The sequence below is a fragment of the Homalodisca vitripennis genome, chromosome 4, assembly GCF_021130785.1.
Source record: "Homalodisca vitripennis isolate AUS2020 chromosome 4, UT_GWSS_2.1, whole genome shotgun sequence".
Classification (NCBI taxonomy): domain Eukaryota; kingdom Metazoa; phylum Arthropoda; class Insecta; order Hemiptera; family Cicadellidae; genus Homalodisca; species Homalodisca vitripennis.
Window position 1 is genome coordinate 119,305,173 of NC_060210.1, and position 12,660 is coordinate 119,317,832.

A 12,660-nucleotide genomic window follows, 5' to 3' on the forward strand; every position below is an offset into this window, starting at 1 on the left:
ACAAAACATCATTTTTGCTATATGAAATTTTTAAATTAAAACAACATTGATAAATATCAATTTAAAATCTTAAATTAAATAAATAAATTATTTAATAGATACAATTGATAAATCTACATATTTAACAGACACAAAACATTTCTGAATTTGGCATGTTTAAAAATTCATCGCTACCATAGAAAGGATGAGCAGCTAACCATCTATCTATGTAACACATTTAAAGAGACTAAAGCATAAATCTTTGGTTGAGATGGTAACTTATTATATATAGTCTAATACACATTATAGTATGGAAAGACCTTATTGTCCAATCTTGTAAAAGGTACATCAAGACAATTACCGTGCCTTGTAGATTTTTCATAGATTCCATTCCTTACATTATGTGATAAAATGTCTTTATGAATATATAACAATAAATAAAATACAAAGAGATTAAAAACCGTTAAAATACCAAAATTAATAAAAAGTAGTTTACAATTAGCCAGGTAGTGAGACTAGGTAATTCGAACAGCCTTCTTCTGTATCGAAAGGATACCTTTAAGGTTGCTGGAATTAACCCAGAAAATCAACCCATAGCTAATTATTGACTGAAATAGGCCTTGGTAGCGGTAACAATGTAATGTTTAGGAACACAACTCACAAGATGTCTTAAGAGAAAAATCACACAAGATAGCCTAGTGGATAATTTTTTGATGTCATTTGCCCACGATACCTTACAATCAATGTACACACTTAAAAACTTAACCGCAATGATCAAACTCAATATCAGCTGTAACAGTCCTAAGACTAAATAGAACTGATTTAGTTTTGTCATTTGTATTTAAAAGTAAGTTATTACCTGAAAACCAATTTGAAGCTGTTTTTAAAGTATCATTATTTGTTCATGTAATGGCTATTGCGACGCGATACCTACTCTTTGAACACTTTAACTGTCAGTCTGCAGAGGCAACACCACGTAATTTTAGTAAGAAAGCGTGGTTTGTATTTCTGGGTATAAGATAATATTTACCGAAAAGTTATAGTGAATTACCAAAAAAAATCGCACAGCTACTTTAATTATTTTGAACTGCAATTGCAACTAAATACAATAAACGTAGCCAGTAATAACACAATACAATATACTTTATTGTTATATTCAGAGGGGAAGGGGAGTGCTTATTCATTGCATGGGCAAAGTCCATAACACCTTTCCCCCCAGATTCAAGGGGATGCTTAATAAGCAAATGGACATGGAGCTGAATCAGGAACCCCCTTATTCGAAGAGGGAACCTCATTTCAGAACATGGACACAGCCACTGTACTGATTTAGTATCAAAAAGAGGGAATGCAGTTCAGGTGTACCATAAAATATTCAGTACATCAATATTCAAATTGAGCCACACAACTAAAAACGGCAGTTTCAAATTATACTATTCAAAAATATACTAAAGCAAAGTTCAAAACAGCAATTTGAAAAAATTCTATAGTTAATTGGGAATCTATAAATTAGTGCAGTAAATGTTAAAATAATGTATGAATGGATATAGTTATACAACGTTTCAATTTACTCAAGAGATAGACTACTCTAGATATATTTTAAGGAGTTGTTAAAAATATAATTACCTGTTAATACTGATGGTTTATAATTTATGTTCAAAATAGAGTTCCTTGAGGGAAAATTTATAATGAGATCGTTAGAATTAAGGCACTAAAATCTAAGTTTCTGAAGTTTCATTTATAGATTTGAGCCGAGTTCCTATATATCAGTTATATATATATATAATCTGTATCATTTTCCTGGCCAGAAAAAAATGAGCTCACTGACTCCAATAGTTTCCTGAACATTAAAAAAATTATGTTTTATGTCTGGTGCATTGCTTTATGATTTCGTTTGTAATAGTTATGGGTATGCTGTGTTCAGTTTTATCTCTAAATTATTTTACATTACAGAGGGATTGGCTTATTGAGGCATGTTTGTGTGCAGTTCGTTATTTTTATTCCTTCAGTAAAAATTCCTTGCCCTCAATATCAAAGGAACCCAATTTCGAGAAGTTTATGTGCACATATTTACAATTCAAAAAAAGTGAATTTTATAGCAATGTTAAAATCATATCAAGAATACACTAAATCGTTAGAATTCATCATAGGAACAATCTATTGTAAAATTAAATAATACAAGTGTCATTGCTGTTTCCAGCACCTTTCTAACATATACTGTATTTCCACCTTCCCCAATTTTTCTTGCACAATAAAATCTGATTTGTATTATACTGTGAAAATTTAGTCAAGTAAAAACTAGTCAAATCGATAAGAATATGTTTATTGCCATAAAGCTTACACTAGCATCAGTTAAGATAAACTTTGTACCCAAAACAACAAAGTGACCAAAACAGTCACACCACCATTTAAATATTATTTAAATTTTTAGATAAATAAATAACAAGAATATAACAAATTAAAATAAGTATGTAACAAATAATAAATACCAATAAGCAAATCACAGCCTCAAAAATTACAATAACAGAATTATATAACATTGATACATTGAAAAATAAGTCTGTATAAATAAAAAATATGACAAACATTTAAAATCTAATCATTAAACTAAATAGGTTATATCTAGAAACTGACAGTTCCATAGTCAAAAAATTATTTTAAAGAATAAAATGGATTTACTAAAAGCCAGGACAAATTTTTGTTTAAATTCATTATAACTATATTTAGAGATACCTGGTCTTAAAAAGACCAAAAGTTTGTAGACCTTCAAAGTGATTAATGTGTGCCTATAATTAGTTTTATTCCGTCAATAAAAATAATAAAAATTTCATTTGTAGTCTTGACACTGCTTTTGAACGTATAAAATGTTATAAAAGTCTGAAGTGGTGAAGAAAAATGTTTATTCTATTTCACATGAATAAACATTTATTTAACATGAAATGACCCCTATATTAATTAAGCTTTTGTCTTTATTGATTGCTTAATAGTCTTTTATTACAAAGATGGGGACAGACTATACTGAACATTCATTAGACCCTTGTAGTAAGGTTAAAAGAAATTTCATGTATCATACCTTATCTTAAACATGAAGTATTACAGGAGTTAAGTCTCAATCCGCACCGCACCTATTATTATATTAATTAGAAATTAACACTATGTTATAAATTAATATTTCAGTTCAATTATGTATTAACGGGTATATAACGGACAGGTTTAGAGTTGCCAGCAAATGTAGTTGTATATTTATATGTGACTGTATTATACGGATATGGATTTGAATAGTAGGTACTGGAGTAATCGTAATGACGTTTTGTAGTTGAGTCACTGTTTGGTTGTACTGTTGACGGATATGGATTTGAATAGTAGGTACTGGAGTAATTGTAATGACGTTTTATAGTTGAGTCACTGATTGGTTGTACTGTTAATGGATATGGATTTGAATAGTAGGTACTGGAGTAATAGTAATGACGTTTTGTAGTTGAGTCACTGATTGGTTGTGGTGTGGGCTTCTGTGGGTATGAGGAAGTAGTCACAGATTGGTTTACACTCTCAGTCTGATTGCTCTGTCCAATCTGATCTTTGTTCCCCAGAGTCTCAAGCATCACAAAACACACCACAATAAATAGTACAATTAACCCTAGAACTACAAAAAAAGTCAGGATACACCACTTAGTCAGATTGGGTCGCACTTTCGTTCCACCAGCCTCAATGATTTCTAAGTTGTCTTTAATCACACTTGCTAGATAATCAGGATGCTCTGCTCTCACATGTGAACCTTTCAACACCAATGTTATGTTGTTAATCTTGGTCCCAACGTGGTCTATATTTTCTGCAGTGACTTGCATATTCATCGGACTCTGGTGCACTGGGTGTTGAATATCCGGGTCATCCACTTGTGCCAGTTCATTACCAGACTTGCCTAATGGCACCAGTCTGTTCTCAAATGTGTCATCAACAATGCAACTGCTTCCTTGTGAACAAGTGGATATTGAGTCGTCAGCCATTGTTTAGATATTCACACTTGAAACTTATGACATAGCAAAACAGTATTAAATACTAGTAAACAATGATCGCAAGCAGGAGATTTGAATAGTTGGCTCTGTGATAACATTCTACATTGACCTCAGAGATAGCTAGTTCACCTTCTTAATCTGTACTTCTCTTTCGGTTTCTATTAGTGTATTATCTGACCACAAATAAATTATCAACTGTTCTCTGTTCTGATATGTAAAAGATGATATCAACTTACATTTTATTGTACAATATTTAATAAACAAAAATAACTAAAATTATAATAGGAATGACTCAAAACTACATTAGAATTATTTAAAATTTGTTGCTCATAGAAGTAGCAACAAATTTTACTTCTTGGGTTGAAAACCCCATTTCAACCCTATGGATGATTCAAATTCATTGTTAATTTTTTATCTGTTAGTTTAGTGTAACAGGTGTGTCTCAAATTTAATCTCTCTACAACATCGAGAATTGGAAACATATAGTTCTTCTAGGGGTTGCAACCCCATTTAAACCCCTATGGTAGTTTAATCTTCATGAAAATATTTTAGATTTTCTATTCAAGTCAAGATGCATACATGTGGCAAATTTTAACATTCTGCGATGTTGAAAAGTTTTAATAGATGAGTGAGTGATGGCTTTGCCCTTTATATATGGAGACTTAAATGTTGGGTTTTTGTATAATTGCTACAGATTACTCAATATTAACATGTTTAATAGATCTCTAATATATATATATATAATCATTGTTTCTTTCGCCACAAGATAGTGTGCAACCTCAAAGTTTCAAGCAACAGATTTTAGCATTGTATGCCTTATCTTCTCATAGACTGTTACATAATCAATGGTGGGGGTTATGTGTACTGTGGTGGACTTCTGTGGCACTACCCACACAATGACCGTGGTGCTGATTTACTGTGATGTGTTAGTCATTACTCCCCTCATCATCACATCACCCTCCACTAAACCGTCAAAGTGTTCGTGCCAAGGTCGTTAATTGTAATTGTGTGCAAAAGAGTTGGGAGCTGTCAACTACAGATAGCCTGTGTATTGGAATAGTGGAATCAGTTGTTCCACATGTTCTCACTCCATATTCTTCTGGATTTAATTTATTACCTGGAAAACCTATTAAAATGCACCACTATGTTTTCAACTTATAATCACTGAGTTAAACACCTTCCAGTAGCTTGGTACAGTATAAATATATTTCAATTACATTTTCAGGCTTGATGTTGTAGGATGCAGCATAATTACGTTGCTTTCATTAAACCTTGGTTTTTACAATGTTAATACAATACAATACAACATTCTTTATTCGTGAACATAGAGTATAGAATAGGCGTCACAGTATGCTAAGCTATGCAATAACAATAACAATAATAATAACAATACAGAGATAGAAAAGAAGAATGATTTTTTAGTTGTTCCAGGTCACAAATTCGTCAATTGAGTAAAATGTCTGTTTGATGAGCCATGTTTTCAGTTGAGATTTGAAGTTCTTCACTTTACTGCTTTTCTTTAGATGGTCAGGTAGAAGGTTGAAGAGTTTTCGTCCCATGTAGCTTGGCTGCCTCTCGTACTTTGTAAGGTGATGGTTGGGCAGGGTGAAGTCGTTTGCATTTCTGGTGTTATAGTTGTGTGTCTCTCCCAGTCTTGTAAGATTTTGCGAGACAGCATAGCAGATTACTTCCAAAATGAACAAGGACACAACTGTCAGTATGTTTAGATCTTTGAAAGCTGATCGACAGGAGTCCAAAGCATTTAGGTCTGCTAATGTTCTCACTGCTTTTTTCTGTAAAACTAATACTCTTTGCCGATTTGTTATTGAGGAGTTGCCCCACACTGTCACACCATATCGTAAATGTGACTCGAACAGTGAGAAGTATGCAGTTTTGGCTGTGTCCAGGTTGCAAGTAGTTTTTAGCCTTTTTATAACATATAAACTGCTGTTAAGTCTTTTACATAGTTGATTTATGTGTGAGGTCCAGGTTAGTTTACTGTCAATAATAATTCCAAGGTATTTTGCTTCAGTTGTAAGTTCCACTTCTGGAAGACTGCAGGTTTTTATAGTTTTCAGCCCAAAATTTATTTGCTGTGTTTTACTTGAGTTTAGCACAAGCTCATTCTGATGGCAGTATTGTTTTGCCATACTCAGGGCAATAAAAGATGACACCTCAAGCTCCGAATATATTCACATAAACTATACAACGAAGAATTGAAAACCCGACAAGGTAAGGAAGTCTAATTTAATGAAGTAACCTTGCTACATGCACTGGTGTAGATAGAAAAAACCGGGAGGTTTAACAAGAGACCTACTCGCAATTTACAACATTTTTGTTTATAAGTGTATTTTTAGGCTAGTGTAGTTTATTAAAAATTGTCTACTTGAATAAATCATGCATGCAAACATTTAAGAGAAAAATAATTACAAACTCGTCAAAATATTCGAGACCTGTGTTCTTAGCATACTAGTAAATAATGATCCTTATGAACATTCAAATACAAAAACAACCGTTACATGAAATGTTTAATTTGAATCTTCTGCATGTCAAAATGTATGTCAATAAAATAGTTTTGTAACTTTATCTTTAATCTATTATATTTGCGATATATTTATCAAATAAATATAACTTGTAGGTTACAACTATAGGTTAGAATTTATTCAACAGCCGTCATGTAGGGGAGAGCGGGGCTATACCGTACAGCGAGGCTAAATCGTACACCCAGATTTTGCGTCATCATTTCAAGATAGACGTGTCTGACAAGTGCTGCACCCTAGCGGCAGACAGCGTAAGTTTGAACAGGACTGAGTTTGTTTGCTATACGTGATAATATAACTGTGTCGTTGAAAAAACGTGTTTTTACTGTTTTTCTTATAGTTTTGGAGCATTACAAAATAAGAGATAGGTACCTTATCCAATATTCTAGTAACTGTAGGATCATAAGAAACTACTTCTCTTTAGCTGTGTTTTAATATTTAACCATGATTGGTTAGTTGTCGGAATTCAGGTTAGGTTACTAACAATACTCGTGGTACAAGATGGGGCTAAACCGTACACCTCTGTACAGTTTAGCCCCTAACGGGTTGTTATGGCAATATTAATAGATTTTAGTTTATGGAGAAAATTCACAAATTTTATAGTTTTGTACTCTTCCTCAAAATGTATGCTTAACTACTAAAAATATTTAACTTGCTAGCCATAAAACAAAAGCTTTATTTACAGATGGTTTGAAAATATCAAAGAACAACCCAGAGAGCCAAATGGACGGAGGAAGCAATGAGGGCAGTCATTGATGATGTCGTAAATAACACCACAAAAAATTAAGACATTGAGCGATAGACTTAAGACTCGTGACTAGGTTCTTGAACCTATATTCGCAAAGGAGCAAGAACAAGCGGCATTCAATAAGGAATGTGATAATTTTCTTCATAAGGTCACATCATCATGAGAAAATAACCCCTTATGAGATATCTGCTATTTTCAATAATGCATATGTTAAGGTTGCCAATATAGCAAAACGTGTAAGTGGATTTGTGTTGGCTGGAATATTTCCTCTTGATCGAGAAAAGTTCACAGAAGAGGATTTTGCAGTGTGATTAGAGGTTGAACTGGGATTGCCGGTTATTTATTTATTTATTTATTTACATACGGTATACACCATTTCACATTTGTTATAGGTATTGAGAAAATACAAGAGGCTTGATATAAACAACTTACATAAATAGTTTACATGCATACATGCTAAAGCAAACAGAAGCAAAAAAATAAGCAAAACAAGTGCCAAATAACATCAACATCGTGAATAAAAAGAAAAATTACAACAGCAATATAGTTCATAAACAAGTGCAACATGAAGGTGAAACCGTAAAAAAGACTTAATTAAAGTACCGGTAGCGTATAAAATATAGAGTTACTTATATACTACTGAGACATACATATGCATATGAACAAATACAATACGAAAGAAAAAAATAAAGATTAGCGTAGCCTATGTTCATTGATATATATAAAAAAAAATCACAAGAAACCATTTCCATTTAGCAAAATATAAAACATGCTACAATACATGCAAATTTTGATGCTATTATAATAATATATGAACAAAAGTGTTAAGAAAATAGCAAGCAATATATAACATTCACAAGAAACCATCTCTATTCAGTGAAATATACAATATGCGACAATACATGCAGGGTTTGATGCCATTAAATATAAACAAAAGTGTTAACAAAAAAAACAAAAACAAAAAAACAGCAAGCAAAATATAACGTTCAGTGTCAGAGTTTCACGTGTGGCCAGAGAGATATTTAGTGACCTCCCTCTTGAATGATGTGTCGGACATGCTGAACAAATCAATATGCGCAGGAAGACCATTTCCCAACCTGTGAATTCTCGGTATTGTACTGTTGTACGCATAGTTCGTAGCGAGGAATTCCCTCTCGAAAAGCTGCACAGATCTTGAAGATGGTCGGGGACAACGAAGATTGATCCTCTCTAAAAGTCTCGGGGAATCACAAGACGACGACAAAATCTTCTTCAAGAACATCAGGTCAGCAATTTGGCGTCTGGTGCTCAAGGGTAGGAGCCCAAAGTGGCGTTGCAGATCTTCAACAGGAACCCCGTCGTAGGCAAATCCAAGTCTCAACCCAATCAGCCTGATGAATCTTATCTGAATTCTTTCAACGAGTTCAACCTGACCCAACAGGTAGGGAGACCATACAGGCGAACAGTATTCCAATATTGGTCGAACCAACTGGACGTACAGGGCCCGAAGTGTCCATGGTGAAAACCCATCTCGAGAAGTCCTAAATATAAGACCGAGGGCAATAGTGGCTTTCCTAGTAATTGCAGACAGATGCTGTTCAGGGCTCAGTGACGAGGACAAGATAACTCCCAAATCCTTAACTGTACTTGAGCGATTCAGTATGGTTCCCTCCATCTCGTAGTTGAAGACTATGACCCTAGCTGAGCGATGGAATGAGACCACAGAGCACTTTGCGAAATTTATATCCATGCCATCCCGCACACACCAGGAGACGACACTTTCCAAGTCAGATTGCAGAGAGGCGCAGTCTTGAAGTGTGGATATCTCCCTATATACCTTGGCGTCATCCGCGAACATTAACAGGCTAGACGATGTGACGACATTCTGAAGGTCATTAATGAAGATAGAAAAAAGGGCAGGTCCCAGCAGAGAACCCTGAGGCACCCCAGACACCGCCTCAAATGCAAAAGATGTCTCACCGGCATGACGCACGACGAGGAGACGATTCGCCAGGTAACTCTCGAACCACATCAAGAGAGATCCAGTCACTCCCCAAGTCCTAAGTTTTGCTAGGAGATGAATGTGGCTTATCCTGTCGAAAGCCTTTGACAAATCAAGATAAACGCAATCGACCTGGTGGCCCAATCTGAAGGAGGATGTAATGTCATTCTGCAAAGTCACGAGATTGGTTGTTGCCGACCTTCCCTTCATAAAACCGTGTTGAGCTGGAGAGATGATGTTCTTGGCTTCAAATGAAAGTCTACGTAAGACCAAGGACTCAAAAACTTTGGCTAGGGCAGGCTGAATTGCAACAGGTCTGTAGTTCTTGGCATTTACTGGATCACCACTTTTCAGGATAGGTGCAATAAAGCTCGACTTCAGGTTCTTAGGGAAAATGCCCAGAGTTAGAAGAGCATTGAAATATTGGGTGACATGTGGAGCCAAGACACCACTACAAAACTTCAATACTACTGGGGGAATCCCATCTGGCCCCGCGCCCTTCCTTTCATCCAGCCCAGCTAATGTCTCCTCCACTTCTTCACATGAGATGTGAAAACCTGACAGATGGAATGAGGTTTCCAGCTCCAAAGGAACTGGAAGTGTTTGTGGGAGCCTGTATACAGAAGAGAAATAAGAAGCAAACAAGTCACATATGCCTTTAGGGGTGTCCGCTGTCACGTTGTCAAGGTACAGGTTGGAAAGTGCTGAAGACTTGCGTTTCATATTCCTGATGTGTCCCCAGAAGACCTTCACATTGCTTGGTATGGAGTTTTCAATACGAAGTATATAGTCCCTGTAACAGGAGGCGGATAGAGTCCTACACCTTGCACGAACACTACGAAATTCCAAGTAGTCAGAGTCTTTTAATGACTTTTTGAACTTGACGTGCAGCTTCTTTTTCAAAATGACTAGTGCCTTCAGCTCTAATGAAAACCAACAAGGGAAGTTGCGTTTTCCAAGTACTTTCGTGGGGGTCAAGTCCCTGATCACCCCACTGAGAGAACCACAAAAATCAATGAATGCTGTCTCCACACTATCCCCCATCACGTTGCTCAGTTCCGGATACGGCCAACCCTGAATCACTCTAAATATCTCAAACAGATCACTCCTCCTAAAGTCGTAGATATGGGTCCTGTTATTATCAGTGACTGGTCTGAAACATGGAACGGTAATATCGAGAGCTGGATGATGTGATTCCACCTGAACAAGGCGATCAAGAGACCTTCGGACACTGATGTCTATCCTGGAAGAGAAAACTAGATCCAGTAATATTCCACGGTCGTTGTTAACACCGTTAACCTGTGTAAGATTGAAGATATGGGCAAGATCTTTGATTGGCTGGCTCGCAGGATCATGAATTTGAGAGCCGAGAGGATCCCAATCCGCGTTGGGGAGGTTAAAATCGCCCAACAACAGGATAGGTTCAAAATTTTCAGAGGTGAAGAGCAGCTCTTCGACAATTGAGGCAAAATCAAAGTATTGGCTTGAGGGCATGTTAGGTGGAAGGTAGACTCCGCCGACCAGCATCCGATGACTAGATGATAATTTGACAGTAGCAAAAACACATTCTACAGATCTATTCTTTGGTATGATTTCTTGGGATAGTATGTTATCCTTTATTGCAAGCAAAACACCTCCCCCGCTAACCTTAGATGAGGTCAGTTCTGAACGATCACAACGAAATATATTATAATTCTGCAAACCAAGCTCAGCACTACAAATGTCGGCAGATAAATTAGTTTCAACCAGTATTAATATATCATAATTATGGCAGACAGATATTGATTGTTTCAATGAGGTAAACTTTGTCCTTAAGCCGTTGACATTTTGGAAATAGAGTTCCAAAGCTGACTGGTTTACCCCAGCATTTTCTAGTTTTTTGGCTCGAAGGTAGTTATACAGGGTGATCCTTTTAAGTAACGTATAGTGATGTTACTTTCCCCATTCATCCTGCGTCTCCCCAGTTCATCCCTCAGCTTCTTAAGATATTGCCGTTCCTTCATGGTGCGATCTCTCAATATAGAAATGTCAGAGAGGGCGGGATCAACGTCAGAAATTGCCTCTTTAGAGAAGCCGCTAACGAACTGCATCGCGTCTTCTACCGAACAAAAAACAACTTTCAGTGGTCTATCTTTATCTTTTAATGGCTTGCCCAACCTGAAAATTTTTAGGCCGTTGACATGAATGCCGATATTCAAGGCATCAATTACCTTTGAAATCAGCAAAGTGTCATGCTCCTTTTTAGTTTTGGTGTCCCTGCTCAAGCTCTCCTTGAGGTTAAAGATATTCCGTTTCCGAAATAGACGCTCGTTGATTTCTTGGATGACAATCTCCTCAGATTCACCCCCACAGTAATTTTCTCGTGTCTGCTTGATTTTGGCTATTTCGTCGTGGATTACTTTAATATCCGTCTCATTTGAGGTCACTCTCGGTTCCAATAAATCCACAGTAGCCTTAATAGCTTGGATATCGGTCTTGATTTCCGAAATTCCTGCAATTATACCGTCAATTTTGTCAAGCTTATCGAGTTTCTGCACTATTATAGCGAATTGGTCGTTCAGATGATCAATTTTTAAAGATAAGTCATCCGTGTTAACGTTGCAGTCTACACGCTCGCATTTCCATGTTTTCTGGGTGCCATCAGCTATTTTCCTGTATTCCGCCGGAGTTATTCTGACGCACTCAGGATGGAACCATCGTTTGCAGGCTCCATCGCATTCCACGCCCTTATTCACAACTTCTCTAACACAGACACGACAATAGTTTTTGCTTGAAATGGACGATGCCATTTTCTATGGTATGACTACCAAAATGAAACAGTAAGTGATAGAATATCTAAAAGGCTGTGGTTTCTTTTTAAACGTTGATGCAAGTCAAGCATGGAGACAAGTCTATTACTCTATGCATTGAAGTAGAAGCAGACGATGTGATCAGCTGAATGGGAGATCTGTGATAGACCAATAATTAATAAAATTACGTAAGTAGAAAAATATTAATTTGTAACAACATGCCAATGATTTGTAAAAACATGCACCAAGAGAGATATGCTTCAAGTTTTTAAAAGAAATTCAGACAAAACTAATAAATTTAATTGAAGTTTATACCAACAGTCACTCACTAGAAAAAAGCCGAATCTGTTGACCCAGGTTATGTTCACATGCTAATGACAGATATTACACAATCCACGACACTTTTCGGAGCACAAAATGCAAGTAACTCACTCAAATCTTTACCTCACTTTACCTCCTATCTCTAGGTTATAGAAGATAGAGATATTCCTAGTGGCATGGGTTCAAGGGATACTTCAGTTTCTGGAGTCAAGAACAGTCCAACTTCAGCCCACATTGATATGGATATAGACGAAGACTTTACTTCAAATAAAGAAAAAGAAGTTGCATCTCT